The sequence below is a fragment of the Zea mays genome, chromosome 7 (genome assembly GCF_902167145.1).
Source record: "Zea mays cultivar B73 chromosome 7, Zm-B73-REFERENCE-NAM-5.0, whole genome shotgun sequence".
Classification (NCBI taxonomy): domain Eukaryota; kingdom Viridiplantae; phylum Streptophyta; class Magnoliopsida; order Poales; family Poaceae; genus Zea; species Zea mays.
The window spans coordinates 48,762,628-48,788,965 of NC_050102.1; positions in this window are offsets into that span (position 1 = coordinate 48,762,628).

Here is a 26,338-nt window from a genome sequence, read left to right on the forward strand (position 1 = left end):
GCAACACGAGATCTAGTGGTTACCCCCTTTATGAATGTCGCAGAGTATGGTGTCGACGGGGTGATCTCGTTGAATTGCTTGGTGGACTCTTGGGTGTGGCGGCCTTTGTTCCTCATCCTCCTTGTCTTCCTCATTTGCATCTCCCCCTTGATCATTACTGTCATCTTGAGGTGGCTCATTTGCTTGATCCTCTACTTCATCAACTTGAGCTTCATCCTCATTTTGAGTCGGTGGAGATGCTTGCGTGGAGGAGGATGGTTGATCTTGTGCATTTGGAGGCTCTTCGGATTCCTTAGGACATACATCCCCAATGGACATGTTCCTTAGAGCGATGCACGGAGCCTCTTCAATACCTATCTCATCAAGATCAACTCGCTCTACTTGAGAGCCGTTAGTCTCATCAAACACAACGTCACAAGAAACTTCAACTTGTCCGGAGGACTTGTTAAAGACTCTATATGCCCTTGTGTTTGAATCATATCCTAGTAAAAAGCCTTCTACAGTCTTAGGAGCAAATTTAGATTTTCTACCTCTTTTAACAAGAATAAAGCATTTGCTACCAAAGACTCTAAAATATGAAATGTTGGGCTTTTTACCGGTTAGGAGTTCATACGATGTCTTCTTGAGGATTCGGTGAAGATATAACCGGTTGATGGCGTAGCAAGCGGTGTTGACCGCCTCGGCCCAAAACCGATCCGAAGTCTTGTATTCATCAAGCATGGTTCTTGCCATGTCCAATAGAGTTCTATTCTTCCTCTCCACTACACCATTTTGTTGTGGGGTGTAGGGAGAAGAGAACTCATGCTTGATGCCCTCCTCTTCAAGGAAGCCTTCAATTTGAGAGTTCTTGAACTCCGTCCTGTTGTCGCTTCTTATTTTCTTGATCCTTAAGCCGAACTCATTTTGAGCTCGTCTTAAGAATCCCTTTAAGGTTTCTTGGGTTTGAGATTTTTCCTGCAAAAAGAACACCCAAGTGAAGCGAGAATAATCATCCACTATTACAAGACAATACTTACTCCCGCCGATGCTTATGTAAGCAATCGGGCCGAATAGATCCATGTGGAGTAGCTCAAGCGGCCTGTCGGTCGTCATGATGTTCTTGTGTGGATGATGGGCTCCAACTTGCTTTCCTGCCTGGCATGCGCTACAAATCCTGTCTTTCTCAAAATGAACATTGGTTAGTCCTAAAATGTGCTCTCCCTTTAGAAGCTTATGAAGATTCTTCATCCCAACATGGGCTAGTCGACGGTGCCAGAGCCAACCCATGTTAGTCTTAGCAATTAAGCATGTGTTGAGTTCAGCTCTATCAAAATCTACTAAGTATAGCTGACCCTCTAACACACCCTTAAATGCTATTGAATCATCACTTCTTCTAAAGATAGTGACACCTACATCAGTAAAGAGACAGTTGTAGCCCATTTTGCATAATTGAGATACAGAAAGCAAATTGTAATCTAAAGAATCTACAAGAAAAACATTGGAAATAGAATGGTCAGGAGATATAGCAATTTTACCCAATCCTTTGACCAAACCTTGGTTTCCATCCCCAAATGTGATTGCTCGTTGGGGATCTTGATTTTTCTCGTAGGAGGAGAACATCTTCTTCTCCCCTGTCATGTGGTTTGTGCACCCGCTATCGAGTATCCAACTTGAGCCCCCGGATGCATAAACCTACAAAACAAGTTTAGTTCTTGACTTTAGGTACCCAAATGGTTTTGGGTCCTTTGGCATTAGATACAAGAACCTTGGGTACCCAAACACAAGTCTTTGACCCCTTGTGCTTGCCCCCAACATATTTGGCAACTACCTTGCCGGATTTGTTAGTCAAAACATAAGATGCATCAAAAGTTTTGAATGAAATATCATGATCATTTGATGCATTAGGAGTTCTCTTCTTAGGCAACTTAGCACGGGTTGGTTGCCTAGAACTAGATGTCTCACCCTTATACATAAAAGCATGATTTGGGCCAGAGTGAGACTTCCTAGAATGAATTCTCCTGATTTTGTCCTCAGGATAACCGACAGGGTATAAAATGTAACCCTCGTTATCCTGAGGCATGGGAGCCTTGCCCTTTACAAAATTAGACAATCTTTTAGGAGGGGCATTAAGTTTGACATTGTCTCCCCTTTGGAAGCCAATGCCATCCTTGATGCCAGGGCGTCTCCCACTATAGAGCATACTTCTAGCAAATTTAAACTTTTCATTTTCTAAGTTATGCTCGGCAATTTTAGCATCTAGTTTTGCTATATGATTATTTTGTTGTTTAATTAAAGTCATGTGATCATGAATAGCATCAACATCAATATCTCTACATCTAGTGCAAATAGAAGTGTGCTCAACAGTAGATGTAGAGGGTTTGCAAGATTTTAATTCTACAACCTTAGCATGCAAGATATCATTCTTAGTTTTAAGGTCGGAAATGGTAGCATTGCAAACATCAAAATTTTTAGCCTTAGCAATTAATTTTTCATTTTTATTCTTAATGCTAACAAGAGATAAGTTCAATTCTTCAATCTTAGCAAGTAAATCATCATTATCATTTCTAAGATTGGGAATTGAAACATTACAAACATGAGAATCAACCTTAGCTAATAAATTAGAATTCTCATTTTTAAGGTTGTCTATAGTCTCATGGCAAGTGCTTAGCTCACTAGACAATTTTTCACAATTTTCTACTTCTAGAGCATAAGCATTTTTAACCTTAACATGTTTCTTATTTTCCTTAATTAGGAAGTCCTCTTGGGAATCCAAAAGGTCATCCTTTTCATGAATAGCACTAATTAATTCATTTAATTTTTCCTTTTGTTCCATGTTGAGGTTGGCAAAAAGGGTACGCAAGTTATCCTCCTCATCACTAGCATTATCATCACTAGAAGACTCATATTTAGTGGATGATTTGGATTTTACCTTCTTTCTCTTGCCGTCCTTTGCCATGAGGCACTTGTGGCCGACGTTGGGGAAGAGAAGTCCCTTGGTGACGGCGATGTTGGCGGCGTCCTCGTCGTCGGAGGAGTCGCTAGAGCTTTTGTCGGAGTCCCACTCCCGACAAACATGGGCATCGCCTCCCTTTTTCTTGTAGTACCTCTTCTTCTCCTTTCTTCTCCCCTTCTTGTCGTCGCCCCTGTCACTTTCACTTGATAATGGACATTTAGCTATAAAGTGACCGGGCTTACCACACTTGTAGCAAACCTTCTTGGAGCGGGACTTATAGTCTTTCCCCCTCCTTTGCTTGAGGATTTGGCGAAAGCTTTTGATGACAAGCGCCATTTCCTCGTTGTCGAGCTTGGAGGCGTCGATGGGTGTTCTACTTGATGTAGACTCCTCCTTCTTCTCCTCCGTCGCCTTGAATGCGACGGGTTGAGCTTCGGACGTGGAGGGATCATCAAGCTCGTTGATCTTCCTCGAGCCTTCGATCATGCACTCAAAACTTACAAAATTCCCGATTACTTTCTCGGGAGTCATTAGTGTATATCTAGGGTTGCCACGAATTAATTGAACTTGAGTAGGGTTAAGAAAAATAAGTGATCTTAAAATAACCTTAACCATTTCGTGGTCATCCCATTTCTTGCTCCCAAGGTTGCGCACTTGATTCACCAAGGTCTTGAGCCGGTTGTACATGTTTTGTGGCTCCTCCCCTTTGCGAAGCCGAAACCGACCGAGCTCCCCCTCGATCGTCTCCCGCTTGGTGATCTTTGTGAGCTCATCTCCTTCGTGTGCGGTTTTGAGCACATCCCAAACCTCCTTGGCGCTCTTCAACCCTTGCACTTTGTTATACTCCTCTCTACTTAGAGAAGCGAGAAGTATTGTTGTTGCTTGAGAGTTGAAGTGCTCGATTTTGGCAACCTCGTCCTCATCATAATCTTCATCCCCTACGGATGGTACCTGTGCACCAAACTCAACAACATCCCATATACTTTTGTGGAGTGAGGTTAGATGAAATCGCATTAAATCACTCCACCTAGCATAATCTTCACCATCAAATGTTCGTGGTTTGCCTAATGGGACGGAAAGTAAGGGTGTATGTTTAGAAATGTGAGGGTAGCGTAGGGGGATCTTACTATACTTATTGCGCTCTTGGCGCTTAGAAGTGACGGACGCCGCGTCGGAGCCGGAGGTGGATGCCGATGAAGAATCGGTCTCGTAGTAGACCACTTTCCTCATCCTCTTCTTCTTGTCCCCACTCCGATGCGGTTTGTGGGAGGAAGACTTCTCCTTCTTTTCTTTGTGTGAAGAAGATTTCTTCTCCTTCCCTTTGGAGGAGTCCTTCTTCTTCTCCTTCCCTTTGGAGGAGTCTTTCTTCTCCTTCCTCTTGGTGCGGGACTCTTCCGATGAAGTGCTCCCGTGGCTTGTAGTGGGCTTTTCGCCGGTCTCCATCTCCTTCTTGGCGTGATCTCCCGACATCACTTCGAGCGGTTAGGCTCTAATGAAGCACCGTGCTTTGATACCAATTGATAGTCGCCTAGAGGGGGGGTGAATAGGGTGAAACTGAAATTTACAAATATAAACACAACTACAAGCCGGGTTAGCGTTAGAAATAAAAACGAGTCCGCGAGAGAGGGTGGAAAAACAAATCGCAAGCAAATGAAGAGTGTGACACGCGGATTTGTTTTACCGAGGTTCGGTTCTCGCAAACCTACTCCCCGTTGAGGAGGCCACAAAGGCCGGGTCTTTTTCAACCCTTCCCTCTCTCAAACGGTCCCTCGGACTGAGTGAGCTTCTCTTCTCAAATCACTTGGGAAACAAACTTCCCGCAAGGACCACCACACAATTGGTGTCTCTTGCCTCAATTACATGTGAGTGTTTGATCACAAGAAAGAATGCCAAAGAAAAGAAGCGATCCAAGCGCAAGAGCTCAATTGAACAGTACAAATCACTCTCTCTAGTCACTAAGGCTTTGTGTGGAGTTGGGAGAGGATTTGATCTCTTTTGGTGTGCTTTTCTATGAATGCTAGCTCTTGTATAGTGGTTGGAAGCTGGAAAACTTGGATGCAATGAATGGTGGGGTGGTTGGGGTATTTATAGCCCCAACCACCAAACATGACCGTTGGTGGAGGCTGTCTGTCGTATGGTGCACCGGACAGTCCGGTGCACACCGGACATGTCCGGTGCACCAGCCACGTCACCAATGCTGTTGGGATTCGACCGTTGGAGCTTCTATCTTCTTGGCCCGCCTGGATGTCCGGTGCACACCGGACATGTACTGTTCAATGTTCGGTTGCGCCAGTATGGGCGTGCCTGACTTCTGCGCGCTTCTGGCGCACATTAAATGCGCCTGCAGGTGACCGTTGGCGCGAAGTAGCCGTTGCTCTGCTGGTTCACCGGACAGTCCGGTGTACACCGGACAGTCCGGTGTACACCGGACAGTCCGGTGAATTATAGCGGAGCAGCCGTTTTGATTTTCCCGAGGCTGTCAAGTTCCAGAGCCGCGTCCCTTTGGAGCACCGGACACTGTCCGGTGTACACCGGACAGTCCGGTGAATTATAGCGCGCCGGCTCTGAAAATTCCCGAGGCTGAGGAGTTCAGCGCGGAGTCCCCTGGTGCACCGGACAGGTACTGTTGAATGTCCGATGGTGCACCGGACATGTCCGGTGCGCCTGACCAGGGCACACTTCGGTATGCTTTTAGCTCTCCATTTTGAACCCAACGTTGGTCTTTTTAATTGGCTTGTTGTGAACCTTTGGCACCTGTATAACTTATACACTAGAGCAAACTAGTTAGTCCAATTATTTGTGTTGGGCAATTCAACCACCAAAATCAATTAGGAAAATAGGTGTAAGCCTAATTCCCTTTCAGTATCCAGGATCTGAAGAAGGATTTTGAAGCAAGATACGCCACCTACATAGGACACACAATGCTTCAATTTCAAGACAGGGAATCCATAGTGGCCCCGTACAACTTTAAGCAAGTGTGATTTTGCATAAATAAAATTAATAATTTCAATACACATGTATCACAAGTTTGATTCGTACAGGGACCACTGGATATGCTTCTTCATTTATCCTAAGGTTGGAAAGGTGCTAGTGCTCGACTCCTTGCACACCGAGCCTTCGGCCTATTCAAAATTCCTCAGTATATTAGAGCTGTAAGCCTTTTCTATGCATGCATACTTATATCGATGAGAATTGTAGAATAACATGGTGATTCTATTTGAGATCACAGGGCATTTAGGTTTTGTAAGCTACATGGTGGAAAGTACGACACGTCCAAAAAAGGCGTGCCACTAGACATCCATTATAACTGGCCGGTAAGTATGTGAATTTATGAATACATATCATACATGTACGTACATAGGACAATGTTGCAACTAAATAACCAATCTCCCGTTATGTAGTGCCACAAGCAACCACCCGGATCGGTCTTATGTGGGTTCTACGTGTGCGAGTTCATGAGAATGAACGGACGATACATCACGAACCCTGGCAAGGTATTATTAGTAATAGTCACGTATGTATTTATGTCATTAAAGATGCAAATGTGTTATTATTGAGTATAAATAGATGATGTTTATAAACTTCTTTTACAGCAATTTCAAAAAGGAAGCTCGGAGAACTTGACTGAAGGTGCATTGTATGGCATAGTTGAGGACCTGTGCACATTCATATTGAAAGAGGTCATTCCCGCAGAAGGGAAATATCACGATGCTTCCGGAACATTAGCTTTGCCAGAGTTTAGTACTAACAGAAATTAGTAGACTATCTCTTAGCCGAGATAGTTATTAGAGCTTAAGTGAAAACTTTGATGTATATAATGTGTGATGCATACATGGTTGTAAACAAGACTTTGATGTATATAAATGTATGATAGAATTTAATTCCATGTTGCTTTTAATATCAATACTACATGTTTATCAATATATATATATATATATATTTGTGTGTGTAAATATATATAAATTTCAGTACTGATTTAAAATTTAAAAAAAGGCGGGAAAACTTTCCACTGGCGGCTAAATAAAACAAACCGCCAGTGGAAATAGCATTTCCACTAGCGGTTTTCTTAATAAAACCGCCAGTGAAAATAGCATTTTCACTGGCGGTTTTCTTAAGCAACCGCCAGTGGAAATGCTATTTTCACTGGCGGTTTTATTAAGATAACCGCCAGTGGAAATGGCGATTTCCACTGGCCCCTAGCACTGGCGGCACTGAAAAGCGCCAGTGAAAACGTCTCTAGAACCGCCACTATAGAGGCTGTGTGTACTAGTGCGCCTGCCCCTACCTTCGTGACCCCCTTCTCTCGCCCTCCTTGCTTCATCCCATTCCAAAACCAAGGACGGTGGAGGAGTAAAGAGCGGTAGAACCCTACAACCTCGACCGCGCCTCCCGCCCTCTCCTACCCTCGCTGTCGTGTCCGTCATCCCGCGCGATCCAACTGCGCCGCCCTTTCTCCCCCTCCCCTCCTCTCCCAATGGCACATCCGGTTCCTGCAGATGGGGGCAATCTCTCTCTCTCTCTCTTCCGATCGCAGCCCTGGCTAGGGCGAAGATGGGGCAGTCTGCTACTCCTCTGGCCACGTCGCGACACCCGGCGGTGACTCTGTCACCTGCTGAGCGCACGGTGGACGCTACGTCGCTACTCCTCCTGGCCGTCGAGGTCACCGAATTCTTCAACGGCGACTTCAATGCTCATAAGAGTGGGGTGGCGATCCGACTGGACCTAGAGTTGAGGTAAAGAATCCTTACTCTGCTTCGATGTTTTTTTCCTATGAGATTTATTTGTCGTGGGAGATTTCTTGCTCGCCGTGGGAAATCAAATTCTATTTCCCTGGGGGAGAAGTCTAGGGAGCTCTACTCTGACTCCGTCCTGGTATTGTGCAGAGAAGATACAAAAGAAACTGAAAATGTTTCAGCTGATAATAGCAGTTACATCTGTTTAGTACCATAGAAATATGCTAGCGATTTCTTTTTAGTAGAAGGCATAAACTGAAAATGCTTCTTTTCAGTTACAGAGCAGACAGAAAGTTAATAGTGAATACAAGAGAGTTTACAAGGATATCAATGTAGCATGAGTTGACGGGAAGCACTTAAGTTCTTTTTATCAGAGTGGGTCTTTCTTTAGTATATTCAGTCCTAAGATCCCACCTCGTTGCCTGCCGCATCTCATTCCACCGCCTCAATGTAAAAAACGACTCCACACTAGAGGGGCTCATCAAGATGGTCAATTGGTCAGTTAGTGTCTAATATACCATGTGTCTTCTTTCTCTCTCTAAATTGTTTACAACTACTTCAAATGTGTTTCTAATTGATTCACAGATTATCCTCTCCTACCATGATGTTGTTGCTGCTTGGATCTGCCAAAGGTCAGTTAGATGATCTCACAGTCACAGTAACGATGGTATGTTCTTCTATATACTAATCGTACATAAAGAGTACATAAATTAAGATTTAGTAACTGAGTGAATGCTAGAATTGTTGATGCTTATGAGACTGTTCTAGAAACCAACAAATGGTTTGCTCAGTACCAGCCAATTTCCTAGCATATTGAATTTGTTGCGACTAAGAGGAGATACATATTCTCTTTCATCATCCAGCTGTTATACAGAGTTTACTTGGTAAAAATATCTCAAAAAATTCAAAGTGATTGATTGAAAATTGATTTGTAATCCCATGATGCAAATGTTGACAATAAACTTATCATATTTAACAAATCATTCACTTCTCATATGATAGATAACTTTGTGGCCTGTTTTTCAGAGTGATACTTCTGAAATTATATCATGTTATATTTTGACCATTGGGTACTGAAATTCTTTTCTTATTTGTATTTCTATTTTTGTGGCAATGGCAATGCATCTGTGACCAACATGAGACACCTCGAGTTAAAGATGACGAACTCCACCAGTTAGCGCAGGATACTCGTGCACATGATTCTACCATTACCATCAATGAAATTGTGGATAAATTATAGGATACTGCAGAAGCAGTGGAAACTACTACTTCTGTAGCACATTCAATATATGAAGAGAGAAGATTTTTATGTTACAACTTGAACTTCTGAAATAAGACCATGAGAAACAAGTTGAAGCATCTTTGCTTAGGGTAACAATTGCATATGTTGCACATATCTTCTAATGTTTATTAGTTGTTATAGAGCTATGTACTAGATTTAGATCACCATGAGCATGGTTCATGTCAATGAAAACATCAGAGGAGAAATCAAACACTACAGGAATTCACTTAATTCCCGTCGGCCAGAAACCGACGGGAATAAGCATATACCGACGGGAATTAAGTAATTCCCGTCGGTTTAGGGCTTATTCCCGTCGGTTTTCAGCCGCCAGGCGTCCCTTGTCGGGGATACGTTTATCCCCGTCGGCGGCCGACGGGAATTGTTAATTCCCGTCGGCCACTAACTAGCCGATGGGAATTAATGCTAACTCCCGTCGGTTCACCAGGCCGACGGGAGTTATCAATTAATTCCCGTCGGTTCCGCAGGCCGACGGGAGTTATTAGTTAATTCCCGTCGGTTCCCCAGGCCGACGGGAATTAACTGGGCCGACGAGAGTTATTAGTTAATTCCCGTCGGTTCGACCATAGCCGACAGGAATTAACTGGGCCGATGAGAATTACCCTATACTGCTACAAAAACAGCACTAAATTAGGACACTATTTTTGCACACATAACATAAATAACAGATAACAGCCACATTACAAACACATGCATTCATAATAAAATCACGCATTACAAACATAACATCCACCAACATTTCAAATATAAGTTCAACCACCACATCGAGTCAACGAGTACGACATAGTATTGAAATATAAGTACGACATATGTTCAAGTACGACCAAGAGTCCACGAGTTAAGAAACATGTTCATGTGTTTAGAGATAACCACCACTTGGGTGGTTAGAGCTTTGACCGCTGCCGCCACCACCACCAGGAGGAGGGAACGCGAAGAGCGAGTCAACAAATCCAGTCCCTGCTGCGGGATCAGACCCACTACCACCCGCTTCGGGCGTAACCTATGCAAGTTAGCAAATATCATCACGTTAAATGCAAATATCAAAAAAGTATACAAGTATATAAATTAATGGAGAGTTATCAAACGTACCCTATCTCCAGGTGCAGGTATATGTGTCGGAGGGGTGGTGAACTGTGGTGGTGGAACTGGTGTGTTTGCAAATTGGCTCCATTGTGGTGGCAGTGGAAAATTTGATGTCATGCCCTGTTGCTGCATTAACTGTTAAACATATATGTTTTACTACCGAAGATGTTGTATTGAAATATAATAATTTAGAGTTCGTATTATGTGTACTCACTTGATACATCGCTTGGTTATGTGCATTGCAAGCCTCCATAAATTCGCGTTGTTGTCTCATCTCTTCGCGCATCCTCATAATCTCCAACTCCTGCTCGTTCGGTCGACGAGAGCATGAGCTACGGGAAGATGAACCCATCCTCTGAGATCTCACCGACGACGAGTCAATGAATCCGTCGAAGAGTGCGTATCTATAAGTTATTCAAAAAATGTGATTATTGTATAATCAATTTAGTGTCAACCATATAATTTCATAAGTTAGAGCTTACCGTCCATGCGCTTTGCCACCACCACTTGCGTACACCACCGAGGGATCCATCGGTTCATGGCGCCAGTCGAAGTCAGGGCCATGGCGACGAACCATCTCCTCCCCATATGCCGCCTATACATCATTGACAACCTTACAAATGCAGGAATTTATATACTTTGAACGTTTGAACTTTTGAGCCAAAACTCACCAAGCGATCCGTGGCTGTCTGGCTGCAGAGCTGGTCAGGGTTGTTCGGGTCTGGTCCTTTGTGGCCCTCCTGGTAGACCTCAATGTCACTAGGCTTTTGGCCACTCGTAGCTTCCTGTATAAACAAAAAACATTCATAAGCAATCGTATTATTTGCTGATCGACATAGATAGATCAAACTTACCATTCTTTTAGCTTTTCGTATCATGTCGTCACCGCCAAACTTGTGGTTAGGATTGGTTCCTCGACATTGTCTGTGATGCGCTGACGCTTTCTGGAAGCCTTCGGAAGCCCAATATCGACACCAAGCATAGTACGCATCAGGCACGGGCGCCATCCATGGAACCATCACCTGCACACACACAATGTTACATATTATCAATCACAACAATAAATATAAAGGGTAAAACAAATTGAATACTAACCTCACGATATTGATCCTCAGTCAAATATATCTTTGAGGATCCTTCCTTTTTATTCAAGGGGCCTGCTTCTTCCGGTTGCTTTTGAAAATACAGGTTTGTAGCCTGAATTCTCGCATAGTATATGGCATCCTTCACCAGCTTCTTTGCATTGTTTTGGAAGACACGTTCAGCGTGCCCCATGTAATCCTCTCCGTCAGGCAACCGATATCGAAGCTACAACATAAATAATACAAATACAATGGTATAAGTCATAGATTTACAATATTAAGAAACATAACAAAAATAATAAAGAATTCATACCCAAAAGTCATTACGCACAAGTCCCTATTTGTCGGTGTGGTTTCGTTCCTTTTTAAACTTGTACTCGTCCCAGGTACTGACGAGCACCTCATCCTCGGTATCACCGTTTGACACCTTCACTATACCAGGGTAGTGAAGGTGGCAAAGAGAACCCAACGTAAGGTTAACCTGAGTGTGGTGTCCCTTGCCGTCAAAGGATAGGTCCTCCCAATTCCTGCATTACACAAAAACATTAACAATACACATAATAGTTATATGAGATAAGTTAATATATTACACTCACCGATCTCCATGTGGCATGATTAAAGTCCTATCAGCCTCTCGCTCTATCGCGTGACGAGGCTTTACTGAGTGGCTTTTTCTTGAGCGACGTGTGCGTGTCGCTGAAGAGCCTCCCGAGCCATCATCCATCGGGTTGTCAGCCGGTTCGCCCTGTTGGCCCCACTGGTCCCACGCCTGTTGCTGCTCTCTCTGGTGGTCCCACTGGTCCCATGGCTGGTGATGCTGTGCGGCCTGGTCCCATGTCACGTGCTCCACCTCCTCATTGTGCTCCACCTCCTCATTGTGCTGCTCAGCCTCATTGTGCTGCTCCTCCTCAATGTGCTGCTCCTCATTGTGCTGCTCATCCTGGTACATACAACTCAAGATTTATTTCTAAATATGTAAACAAATTTATTTGTACAAGATATGTTACCTCATCTCCATGTACCGCGCTCAACAGCTCTCGACGTCTGCTGCTGCTCGAAGAACTGCCCTGAAAAAGGCCCAGGCCCTTGAACAACCCCTTCACTGACTTCTTTGATTTTGGCGGCATCCTGCATAAAAAATAAGAAATTATTCATTAGTGCATCAAAAATGACATAATACTTAAAATATAAACAAATTAAATAACAAAACAACTTTACTTGTTAAATATCATCAAAATCAGGATCTATTTGTTCTCTTCTATGCAGAGGTCGCCATGTTACTTTTCTCCTAACAGGTTGTCTTCTCCTTTTCTTGGGAAAAGTTAAGTCGTTAACGTCTGCAACTAGTGAATCTAATGCCGGTGCAGGATCAATATGAAAACTAGTTGGCAACTCTTCTTCTTGAAACACCTCATCAACCTGCTCAAGGTGACCAATTTGATATTCGTCCTCACCAGGAGTGTATAGGCGTTCGCGGGGATTTACATTGTACACAACCCTCCATTTAGACAACTTTTTGCATGGATATGTCGAGAAATAAACTTGGTCTGCTTGATGGGCAAGGATATACGTGTCGTGTCCTTGAAGCAATTTTTCAGGTTGGATCTGTGTCATCCCAAATTCGGTCCTATAATACTTCGGGTCATACCATTTACACTCAAAGAAAACTAGCGCTAAAGGCTTATTTCCAGCAAATGTAATCTCGATTATATTTTTGATTTTCCCGTAATAGCAGGCTTCGTGTCCTTCCATGTCGGTTGCCCTAGTAACGACTCCACTATTTTGAGTGGCGGCCATAGGATGACTTGATTCGAAAATGCTTGAACGAAAGCGATATCCATTGACGTCGTAACGTCCATAGCTTTTGGCAGTTACGCTTCCAATAGATAACTGACGTAAGTCATCATTCAAATTCATTTCCTCCCCAAACTGTCAATTATGCCACAAAGTATTAGCAAATTCTGTAATATTAGTTAACTGAAATTAGCTGTCGGAGCCACATAATTAAGACTTACACGGTCCCGAAGCCACATAATGAAATTAGGTCGCCCATGCATACCATCGCGTCGCAATTTATCTATGTCTCTCGCTGTTGGCCTACCGAGACACCTCATGTTTTGTTCATCAAACTCGCTGTCAAATATTATTGTATGACATGAGATATTTGATAACATAAACTAATTCACATATGAACAATTTAAGAAAATAAGTCTTACACAAAGTATTTCTCCACCTCAGGCATATTCGTGAACATGTACAGTAAAGCAGACTTCCGTTCTTCCATACTGAGGTGATATGCCTTGGGTGGACCAACGGCTTTGCCGTTTGTCTGAAAAATCAAAAGATCACTACACGGAGGCATCTCTCGTTCATCATCATGGTACCTTTTCTTTCGAGCAAATACATTATGTTCTTCTGCAAAGTAACAACTTGTGAAGTGTGCTACCTCCTTTAGTTTAAATTGTTCCGCAATACATCCTTCAACTCTTGCCTTATTGCCCACCATTGCTCTAAGCTTCTTTAATGCTCTTTCTATATGAAACATCCACCTATACTGAACTGGACCACCGACCTTAGCCTCATATGGAAGATGTATAAAGAGATGCTGCATAGGATTGAAGAAACCCGGTGGAAATATTTTTTCCAATTTGCACAAAAGCACCGGTGCCTCTTTCTCCAGCTGTTCCATCACATCTCTTCTGATTTCTTTAGCACACAACTGTCTGTAGAAATAGCAAACTTTAGCTAACGTTTTCCACACAGCTTCGGAAATGTACCCACGAAACATTACAGGCATGAGCCTCTCCATAATTATGTGGAAGTCATGGCTCTTCAGTCCATTCATCTTCATTGTCTTCAAGTTCACAGATCTTCTAAAACCAGAGGCATAACCATCGGGGAATTTAATATCCTTCATCCACTTCATCACTTCTTTCCATTGCTTAGATTTCAGACAATAGTCAGCTTTTGGTTTGCCTCCGTTTTCTCTAAGCACTTGGGTTGGACGATCACATATCACTGCTAAGTCCATGCGTGCCTTGTCATTGTCTTTCGTTTTATCAGGGAAATCCATGCATGTATTTATGAGGGCTTGGCAAAAGTTACTCTCTTGATGCATGACGTCGATGTTGTGCATCAAAATCAATGACTTAGCATAAGGAAGCTCCCACAAGCCACATATGTGAGTCCAGTTATGCTCCTCACCAAAACCTTGATACCTTTTACCACTCTCGTCTAGGACAAGTTTCATATGCTCTTCTGTAATTTCTATCCCACTACGTCGCTTGGGCGGTCCCTTCGTGACAATGGTGCCCTTCCTAAATTCCTTTCTCTGCCTTCTGAAGGGGTGATTGAAGGGTAGAAAACATCTATGGCAATCAAAGTAACATATCTTGCCACCAGCACTAAGACGAAAACAATCTGTATCTTTAGCACAATAAGGACACGTCAATCTACCATGCACGCTCCATCCAGAGAAAATACCATACGCCATAAAATCATGAACCGAGAACAGATATGCAACACGAAGATTGAATTTCTGCTTCTTGAAGCAGTCATAGGCTTCCACACCTTGCCATAGCTTCTTTAACTCTTCAATCAGTGGTTGAAGCATCACATTGAGGCGTACGCCAGGATGCTCAGGCCTAGGTATAACAAGACATAGGAACATAAACTCATATTTCATGCAAAGAGCAGGTGGAAGGTTGTACGGTATGGCAATGACAGGCCAACATGAATACGACGCAGCGGTCATATTGAACGGCGTGAAACCATCAGTTGCCAAGCCGATACGAACGTTTCTTGCATCGCTGGCAAAATCTGGATCAAATTTGTCAAGAGCCTTCCATGCATCACCATCTAACGGGTGCACCATTAACCCATCTTGTCTGTCCATACAATATTTATGCCACCTCATATGCATAGCGGTCTTCCTCGAGAGAAACAAACGTTTCACTCTAGGAGTGAGAGGCATGTACCGAAGCTGTTTATGTGCAACCTTTGTCACCACCTTCTCCCCATCTTCATTTACAAGCTCCACGTACCTTGACTTCCCACATTTTAAGCATTTTTGTTCTCTGCCATGTTCCTTCCAAAAAAGCATACAGTTGTCTTGGCAAACATCAATCTTCTCATACTCCATACCAAGACCTTCAAGCAATTTTTTGGACTGGTACATGTCTTTGGGCATCTTGTGACCCGTAGGAAGAACCTCGCTAATCAAATCCACAAGCTCCTTGTAACAATTAATTGAAAATGCAAATTTTGACTTGATTGACATCAGTCGGGTCACGAATTCGAGGACGGTCACGTCAGTGTGCCCGTGAAGGGGCTCTTCTGACGCTTTGAGTAGGTCGAAGAACTTCTGAACCTCCGGTGTAGGTGAATCATGATGATCTGGTGCCAGTTCAGGCTGCAGATCCTCAAGCATCTGGTCCATCCTATCAACATCATCTTCACCGTCATCAACTTCTACTTCTGCTGCTCGTTCAGCATCTTCACCGTGGAGATACCAGACCTTATAGCCTGGCACGAAACCATGCGAGCATAGGTGTAGTGTGACCTGCCTCTTGGTGTGGCTCGTCATATTTCTACATTTATTGCATGGACACCTAATATTATCTATTTGTGACAAAGCAGCTGCATGGTCCAGAAATATTTGCGTCTTGGCAAACCATTCACTAGTGTGACACCCACCCTTCTTGAAACCTTCATACATCCAATCACGTCTATCACCCATTATTGCGGCTGTGTACGAGTAAAGGTGTGTGTGAGACAATCACGTTTCTACACGTCACACACATATATACATACATATATACATCTATAGGTAAGTAGTAAAACTATATATATACATAAATAATTATATATACACATAAATAACATCAAATTAATCAATATCAAAACATTCATACATCCTAATATTATAAGTTAAATCTAATCAATAAATAACATCAAATTTAACAATTCAATAGTATAAGTTAAATCTACTATAAGAATACAATAAATAATTACCTAACATGAAGCCACACATGTGATATTAAATTAACTATAATCACACTCTAATCACATGTGTTATTAAATTAATACTAATCACATGAAAGTTAACTCCCGTCGGCCATAAAAAACCGACGAAAATAAACATGTACACACATAATTAACATTCACAATCCAATGCATTAACATGTACACACATAATTAACTCATGTGGGTGTCGTAGTTGGTTCGGAGATGCGGTCGGGGGCGGAGGCGGCGCTTGGGCGCGGCGGCGACCCTCGAGGAGGCAGCGACGACGCTCCGAGAGGCGGCGGCGGCGGCGTTTGTGAGCGCGATGGGAGGCCCGGCGGCGATGTGGGCGGTGTGGGGCACGGCGGAGACGAGCGAGGGCGGGCACGGCCGCGACGGACGGGCGGCCGGGCTCGCGGCGGCGCTGATGGGCGCGCGGCGGTGGGGCAGCTGGGCGCTCGGCGCCGCGAGAGGGCGGGCGGCGCCGGGGCGGCCGGGTGCGCGACGTGGATGGGCGGCGCTCCGAGGGGCGGCGTCGGGCTCGGCCGGGAAGGCACGCCGGCGGTGAGGGGCGGCGGCGCGGCGGCGGTTAGAGGCGGTGACGGTTAGAGGCGGCGCCGAGAATAGGGCAGGCGGCGGCGGCTAGGAAGAAAGACAGAGAAATGAGTCCGCGCGGGTGAACCCGCGCTCATAAAAGCCTAATCCCCGTCGGCCTGCGCTCTGGCCGACGGGAGTTAAGTAAGCCCCGTCGGCCTATTTTCTGGCTGACGGGAGTTAAGTTAACTCCCGTCGGCCTACTCTCTGGCCGACGGGCGTTAAGTTATTCACGTCGGCTTCTGTGTAGCCGACGGGAGTTACGTTATCCCCGTCGGCTTTTTCCCTGGCCGACAGGAATTATCCTGGCCGACTGGAATCATTAGGATTCCTGTAGTGAAAGTTTTGTTTGAGAGATCATTTTTTTACAGAGAGAGATTTTGCTCTTCAAGAAGCTTAGATTTAGAGCTGAAGTGAAAGCTAGGGTCTCAGTAGCAGATGCTGACATTGGCATAAAAGAAGCCATGAGATGACTTGAGTCTGCCATCAAAGGAAAGGAGGATCTCCTAGGCCTTGTGGATGCTCTACAATCTCAAATAGAAAGGTTTGGAGTCCAAAATTTTATTTGATTCATCCAGTCGAAAGTTTCTCAAAACTATATTCTTGTAGAGCTAGCTTGATGGGTGATTATATGTTTTTCAGGCTAGAGACTAACGCAATACATGTTTGTGAATAGAGGTCAGAGCTCTGCTCTACTGCTCTGAAGCGCATGGAAGATGGCAATGTTGAAGAAGCTTGCGTAAGTGATATAGATCCAATACCGGTCACAGGGAACATTGTTGAGTTGTATGATGAGGGAGTCGATATCCCTATGGTCGGGGGCAGTGGGATAATCCCCACACTTATGAAGTGTCTGATGTAAGGGAAATAACTACAGAAGGAAACAACTACAGAACACGAAGATAACAACTTGGGCATTCATGCTGATAATTGATGTTCGATCTTTTTGTGAGTATTGCTTAGAAGGCTTAGCTGGGACTGTGTGGCCATTCTTGTTCACCGTGATGAGTTGTATTAGTATATTCTTATTTTAGTTCATTATTACATTCATGTTCGAGTTGCAGCACGAGTTTCAGAACCTGAATCCCTTTAGACTCCCTGCTGAAAGAAAATAGCACAACTGGTGTTGATTGTGTGAGTGTACACCTGAACCGTCATATTTATACCATGTTTGGCAATTTTTTGTCGTTCCGTATCTATGTTTTATACTAATTTTTTACTCTCATGGCAACGTGACGGGATATTTTATTCAATGAAGGGGACAATGTTTTGTTCTATGTTGCTCTCACAATTTTCAAGGTAACTCACCAACTTATATTAGTTAAAGATTACTTTCATTTGCTTTCACATTACTTATGTCCACCACGTTTGCAAATGCGAGAAGATGATCTACTACGCACCCAACATATCGGTGATGTGATTGATATTTTGCAAACAACCACACATCATCTATATGACCCTGATGAACTCCTGATGGTAATCTTTTTCAATGCTATTTCATAGTTCTATCCTTTTGTTGATATAAAAATGTTGACTGAAAGCTATAAAGTTTTTGGATTTATGCAACATGCATGTTGTCTTTGTTCTAAAAAACTACCTTGATATGTGGATACACTACAACAAATTTTAGTTACTTATCTATATTTAGATATACTACCACAAAACTGCACTGTAGATGGTCTATAAGTTAGTAGTCCTCACTTTGTTATGTTTATAATAATTTTATTTCATTTGAAAATCTTCTTGTCTCAGCACTGTATCAAACAGTGCAAATTAATTCTATTTGGACATGTGTTATATATCTTGGAAATGAACCCTGAAGGTGAAGCTGACATTGATTTAGAATCACAAGGAAAAGGAAAATGTGTTGTTCTGAAGATCTCCACAAGAAAAGTGAGCAATATGTTCTCTGCTCATCAAGGTCATGCCTTTTGATGTTCTTTTTTGTGTGTCTATATACTATATGTAGTCCACTTTCTAAATCTATATTATTTTACTTCTATATCTAGCTATCAACTAGGAACTTGTGAGATGATATCAGTCATAATTCCTTGTTAATTAAAACTATATCCTACTCGATGGGGGCATCACAATGTCCTACTCTAGCGCACGGCTCGTAGAGGGCCCGTGGCCACAGTTCGCTAGCCGTCAAGGAACGTGAGTTCACGGTTGCCTTGATCGGTCGGGGCATGCGGCTCATGGAGGCGCAGGCTACATGGATCGCCAGGGAGCAGGCCGCTCAGTATAACTTCCTATCTATTTTTACCGTGTTAATATATTTTGTACAAAAGATGAGAAATAAGCGAAGCATTTCGTTGTGCCTTGAGGCCTGTTGCTGTGAATGTGGTTGAGAAAAAATTCAGTTCAGTTCGCCAACAATCAACCGGCTTTGCATTATCATAGGTCTATAACCTTTCAGTAGTGTATTACTTGTAGTTCAAAATGAAAGCACCTACAACAAAGTGCTTTTTAGGTGATTATTAATTCTATTTCATTTTAGAAAAAATATGATGATTATACTAACCTAACTTACTACTAACTCTCTTTTCTTTTCTTTTTTTGCTTGCAATAGGACATTTGCTCGTGTTGCACAAGCGTGTGATTAGGTACTACTATATAGTCAGTTTTTCTTATTGGAAGGAATTCCTCAAATTACAAACATGACAACAATTCACTGACAATTTCTCTTTGTACAGGAGCCTACTTTGCATCTCGAGTTTCTCTCCAATTACACTACTGAGTTATCACTACTGGAGTACAATCTACTCTATTACCCTCCATCACTGTATCGACTATTTTCTTGGGTTATACTACATCCAACAAAGTAGCCTTGGGTAGGTGGAATAACCATGTTGCTGTTCAGTCTCTATAACAGTTCCACAGTGAAATGTCTTACAAGCTAACTTGCACATCTTGTTGTCAATTGGAAGCAAGATTAAAATAACAAAAAATATGTATGGCCATGATCACAAATGGATTATGAAACATTTTCTCATATATAACTGTACAACACACATTTTGTATATAAGTTATCATGGTATTATATGTTTCCGTTGCAACGCACAAGCACTTACCTAGTACCATTATAAAATTCTATCATTATTCAATCACCGCAACTAATTGGATACAATAGAAACATTAGGATAGTAACACATAACACAATACATGTTTCATTATATGGCCGTTGAATAATTGTTAAGACTTCCATGACATTATTGGTCAAAAGGTTGTTAAATACTCAAAAGAAGATGAATGTAGCCAAGTTCATGTTTTTGGGCTAAGTTTATACTGGGTATACATCAAAGTGATAGAGTAACAAAAGTTAAGCAACTTGCATGTTTGAGGATTTCCAAGTTTTGTGGTGAAACTTGGAGTAAAGTGCAAAAAGGATCTGTGAGTACCCTTGTTCTTAAACTCTAAAAACAGTGTCAATGGGCCAACTTTGGACTTCTGTATCTTTTGATCCATGAAGGGTTTGCTATAAGTTATTATAGCAAAAAGTTGTGGAGCTACTATAGTAGTCTAAGTTTGATTAAGTGACTTAGCCCAAGAACTGTATAGAAATTGGATTAAAATGCCATAGAAGTTGGGCTGTCAGTCGAGCCTTAATCTGAGAGCGGACTGTCAGTAGTGTTTGCTCGACTTAGGAGCCGAATTGTGCTTGAACCAGTGAGTAACTGATGAAGATCATTATGACAAAGTTGAAGCTGGTCTATAGGAGAATAACTTTGATGTAATCGGATTAGTAGCTCATCACATGGAAATTGAAGAAAAAGGCCCCTCAAGTTGCTCTATCAGGGCACTAAATGGAGTTGGCATGGTACAGTAACTGCAAAAGATCGCAAGATGCAGTGCACCTTGCCGCCGGTGATCGAGCACGATGATTCGAGCTCACCGTGAAGATTCGTGCACAGCTCAATGCAGATATTACTAGGGGTAAAAATATCGCGGCCGCGGATGAGTTCGTGCACTGGCCGCCGTACCCACTTGCTTCACGACCGGCCGGGATGCCATCGTCGGCGTCCGCCGCTCCTCACGATGATGCCACGTGCTTGAGGGTGTTACCACGTCACAGTAGCTCATAGTGGACAGCCCATTTACTGCCCCGAGACCTTACCCCATTGAGCGCCACGACAGTTGAACTTCGGTGACTCATCTCTTCACCGTCGCGAGCTCATCTTCGCCCAAATTCGTTGCAATTGTGGTTGCTCTATATAAATTAAGTGCCCTCCCTGTTCCGCCCTCTTGTTACACGCTCAGTGCACCACTTCTCGCCTCAATCCATCCACCGCAACCCAAGAATTCGGGATTTCCCCCAACTCGATCACCATCGCCGTCGTGAGGCATCTCGTCGTGGCCAGTCTTCTCTAGGTTAGTTCATGTCCCTCTGATCCGTGTTTTTGCATCCTCTAGTGCTAGTGAAGCTCCCGGTCTCGGCCAATTGAACGCTACCGTGCCATAGCTTAGGGAACGCCGCGTTGTCGCCCGGGAACACCGTCGTGGACATTGTTCATGTCGACCGGCCGTTACGGGTTGCCTCTGTCCAAATTGGTGCAAGTACCATAGCCCTAGTAGGTCACTGATTCTTTCCGAGTCGTTGGATTGAACGCTACCAGCTTGTATAACCCAGGTTGAGCACGCCAGCGATCTTGCTCCGTTGTTGTCACGGACAGATATGATTTAGTGGCGAACTGGTCGAATTAAGCCTATGGATGTGTTCGAGTAGCATCAATGATGGAACCCGTATGCTCAACACCACCGGAACGGGTCACCGTCGGTGAGTACACGCGATTCCGGCCAGGTGTTCAACCTATGCACGGTCGGGGACCGGAGTCGTGAAGAAATAGAAATAGGAGGGCTTATATGCAATGGTAGACACATGAATAGTACTCAAGGACTCTTTACTGGATGTTCGAAATGCCAGGGACCTCGGTGCAAATCCACCAGCGTGGGTGTGGACGTGTGCGGTTCCTGTGTAGGTTTGGGTTGTCTGAGTCGAATTTAGCCCAATACTATTCATAGTTTATTCTTTTCTTTTTCCTATTAGTTTGGGAAATTCATTAGAAAAAGTAAAAAAATTGGTAAAATTATGAGACCAATTTTGTTAGATTCCTAAAATCAAGTAGTATTTAATAAAAATAATTCCAAGATTTTTATGTCAAACCTAGAATTATGTAGCATTTAAAGGTGCTTAAATAAAGTCTTTTAGAATTTTAGAAATAGTTTAGTAATTCCAAAAATCATAAAACTTTTTGGATAGACTTAATCTGATGGTCAAAGCCCCTGAGTGAAGTTTGAAATGGTTTGGACATTGTTTGACCAGAAAACCCATTAACTAGCTTCATAGGATTAATCATTTAATACTTTCCTAAAAGAACACCTAACTAGGAAATCTTAGTGATTGATTCGTACCGTGAAGGAAAGTTGTATTCAAGACGCAACTTACTATATTTATATTGTATGATTGCATATTCATGACATAGCATGAGCATTCATGTACATGTATTATCATGTATAGAACACGAGGAATAATCCGTAGTAGAGGAAGAAGTTGTCTCCTAGACCGAGAATCCTCCAGTGGAGAACGACTTTTATTTCAACATCTGCGGTGTGGAAACAGAAACTCCTACAACACAAGGCAAGCCCCGGTGTATTATCCCTTTCCTTGTTGTTTTAAAAACTTTATCACCTTGTTTGATGCATTAGGTGATATGAGTTGTGTGCTAAACAATTGATGCATTCCCTTCCTTGGAAAATTGGTTACCATTCCTTGTTACCTGATTTATTTAAACAAGTTTTCTGATGCTTAGCCTTTCTTTAGAAAACAAAATGTTTTGTTTTGAAAAAGGTGATGCTTCACACGAGATGGGGATTTTGACCAAGAAAAGACTTATGATGGTGAATCCATCACAGCCATGATGGGTTCAACATCCGAAAAGAGTACCTCAATCAGGTACCAAACTTTGGGGTTTTAGTAATAAAAACGAGACCGGGCGAGTGACTTGCACGAGAAGGAATTCTCTGTGTAGTGTCTCTGTCTGAGTCATTTAAGGACCAAGCCGATGTAGGATTGATGATCAAGGACCTTTTAACTGGCCACATGCCTCGTCATGGGTAAGCTTTGCCTCGATCGGACCAATACTAGAAAGGCTACCACTCAATGGGAGTGGAGAGATGACGAGAGTAGCGTGTACCCTTCGTGGCAAGAGGCTGGATGGTGGAGTATCTGTGCTCTCGGTTGGCGTGAACCCATTCTAGTCCTAAGAAACACGGGTGCGAGTTGACATATGCAAGTGTTAAGTGCTACATATGTCGTGTGGTTGGAGATCCCCAGCTGGGTATTAATCGATTCAGATCGCCGTTACTTCTCGGACATGAAGACTTGGTCACTGGCCTACACATAGTGACAATTAAACTCAAGGGATGATACAAGACAACTAGTATAGGCCAAGTGCTTGATCTAGAATAGGAGGAAATATAGATGCAGGTAACTACATAACCAGACAAGTAAATGAATTCTTAAGGATCCACTCATAGTAAGCTTTTCTGCAAAGGAATCTTTGAATCTTGATAAGCTTTACCTTGATTCCCAAAAGCCAACATATCCTTGAGAGTGTTTTTCCTTTTGTCAGGTAAGACTTGCGAAAGTACACTCCGTACTCAGTGTTTCCAAACCCATGTTGTTGTAGGTGACGAAACTATTGAGTTCTGTTGTTTCTGCTTCAAGGTTGTTCCAAAACAGGAGGAAGTGAAAGGGAAATGTGAACTTGGGCCATTTCTAAGTATTTTGGTCATTAAGTGCCAACACAAATGATTTAAGTATGAAACTATGCCAAATGGTGGAAGAAGTGCAAATCAACACAAAGGTATGATTCTAGACTTAGTACATTGGTACTAACATATTTGTCTAAGTGCTAGAATCAGAGAAAAGACAAAAGGAAAAAGAGTTGGTTGTGTACAGCCAACTGATGTTCAGTCTGGGTGCACCGGACTGTCCGGTGGTGCACCAGACAGTGTCCGGTGCGCCAGGCTGGCTCTGGTGAAAAGGCTGCTCTCGGGAATTCGGCGGCGGCATACGGCTAAAAATCACCGGACTGTCCGGTGGTGCACCGGACTGTCCGGTGAGCCAACGGTCGGTCGAGCCAACGGTCGGCCGCGCAATCCGCGCGTGACGCGTGGCCGAGCCAACGGTCAGAAGGGAGCACCGGACTGTCCGGTGTGCACCGGACAGTGTCCGGTGCGCCAACGGCTCCAAATCCTCAACAGTCAGCTGCGTCAGAATAGGAAAGAAATCAGCACCGGACTGTCTGGTGCACCACCCGACAGAAGGCAAGGATAGCCTTCCTGGATTGCTATCAACGGCTCCTAGCTGCCTTGGGGCTATAAAAGGGACCCCTAGGCACATGGAGGAGCACACTAAGCATATTCTAAGCATTCTTGATCATTCACACTCCATCTTTGCACACTCGATTGGCATTCTTAGTGATTTGAGCTCCGTTCTAGTGGTGAACCTTGTGTTATTCATTTGAGCTCAAGTCTTGGTTGTGTGTGTGCATTGCTGTGGATTTGTGTGTGGTGCTTCCCTCCCTTACTCTAGTGCTTTCACTTTGATTCTTATTGTAAGGGCGAGAGGCTCCCAGTTGTGGAGATTCCTCGCAAACGGGAAAGAGTAAAGAAAGAAGAACACCGTGGTATTCAAGTTGATCATTGGATCACTTGAGAGGAGTTGAGTGCAACTCTCGTCCATTGGGACACCACAACGTGGAATAGGCAAGTATTATACTTGGCCGAACCACGGGATAAATCCTCGTGTCTCTTGTGCTTGTTCTCACTGTGTCTATTGTGTTTCACAAGAGCTCTCCTTTAGCCACTTGATTTCATTGTGCTAACTCTTAATCAAGTTTTGTGGCTTTAAGTTTCAAGTTATTACAGGATCACCTATTCACCCCCCTCTAGGTGCTCTCAATTGGTATCAGAGCCGTTCTCTTCACGAAAGGGACTAATCGCCCGAAGAGATGGATCCTAAGGGAAGGGGGATGGTGGTCAACGATAAGGAGAAGGAGTCCATCTTCAACGAGCCGAGGGACGACAAAGCCACTGACTCCGGCTCGAGTCAAAAGAAGAAAGACGGAAAGAAGAAGAGGCGAATCAAGAAAATAGTCTACTATGACAGCGACGAGTCTTTCTCTTCCCAAAAGGACGATGAATACGAGGAGAAAAAGAAAACGGTTAACTCAAACTTTTCTTTCGATTATTCTCGTATTCTATAAAGTTCCAATGCTCATTTGCTTTCCATTCCACTTGGTAAACATCCTCACTTTGATGGAGAGGACTACGGATTTTGGGGTCACAAAATGCGTAGTCACTTGTTCTCTCTCCATCCAAGTATATGGGAGATAGTAGAAAATGGAATGCAATTTGATAGTATGGATAGTCCCATATTTATCAATGAACAAATCCACAAAAATGCACAAGCTACTACTGTTTTGTTACCATCATTGTGCAGGGAAGAATATCATAAGGTAAGCGGCTTGGATAACGCCAAGCAGATTTGGGACACCCTCAAGATCTCGCATGAGGGGAACGACGTCACCATGCTCACCAAGATGGAGTTGGTGGAAGGCGAACTAGGAAGGTTCGCGATGATCAGGGGGGAGGAGCCAACTCAAACTTACAACAGGCTCAAGACCCTGGTCAACAAAATAAGGAGCTATGGAAGCACGAGATGGACGGACCATGATGTCGTCAGGCTTATGCTAAGGTCCTTCACCATCCTTGATCCGCATCTTGTAAACTCTATTCGTGAAAATCCTAGGTACAACAAGATGACACCCGAGGAGATACTTGGAAAGTTCGTAAGCGGGCGAATGATGATCAAGGAGGCGAGATACGTTGATGAGGCGTTAAATGGCCCAATCCACGTGCCTCAAACCATTGCTCTAAAAGCAACAAGTAGCAGGGAGGCGCTACCTAGCAAGGTGGCACAAGTTGAGGCGGCCGGGCTAAATGAAGATGAAATGGCCCTCATCATCAAGCGCTTCAAGACAGCGCTCAAAGGTCGCAAGGAGCATCCCAACAAGAGCAAGACGAAGGGGAAGCGCTCCTGCTTCAAGTGTGGTAAGGTTGGTCACTTTATTGCTAACTATCCTGATAATGATAGTGACCAGGATCAAGAAAAGAAGAGGGAAAAGAAGAAGACTTACAAGAAAGCGAAGGGCGAGGCACACCTTGGCAAAGAGTGGGACTTGGATTGCTTGTTGGGGCGAAGGCAAAGACGCCACCCTTCGCTCGAAGTCTTCGCTGCAGCCGCTGGTCTAACAGACAAAACAAGCAGGGACACCCTTCGCTTGATCGGCACCAGATGAAGACCAGCGACGAAGTCGTCCCACAGTGCGGCCTCGTTCAGCTCAAAGGCCCACGTGCGATCCGGCCCATTGTAACGGGCCCTGCGTGGCCTCCGTGCGTTACGGGCCTAATTTGTAAAGGCATCCCTGTAATTACAGTCTGTAACCCCGCTTTATGGGAATATTCTGGGGATAACCTAGGTAGTTGAGGGCACATGCGTCCTTAGCACAAGGCGCTGGGCGCTCAGGTACCTATAAATACCCCT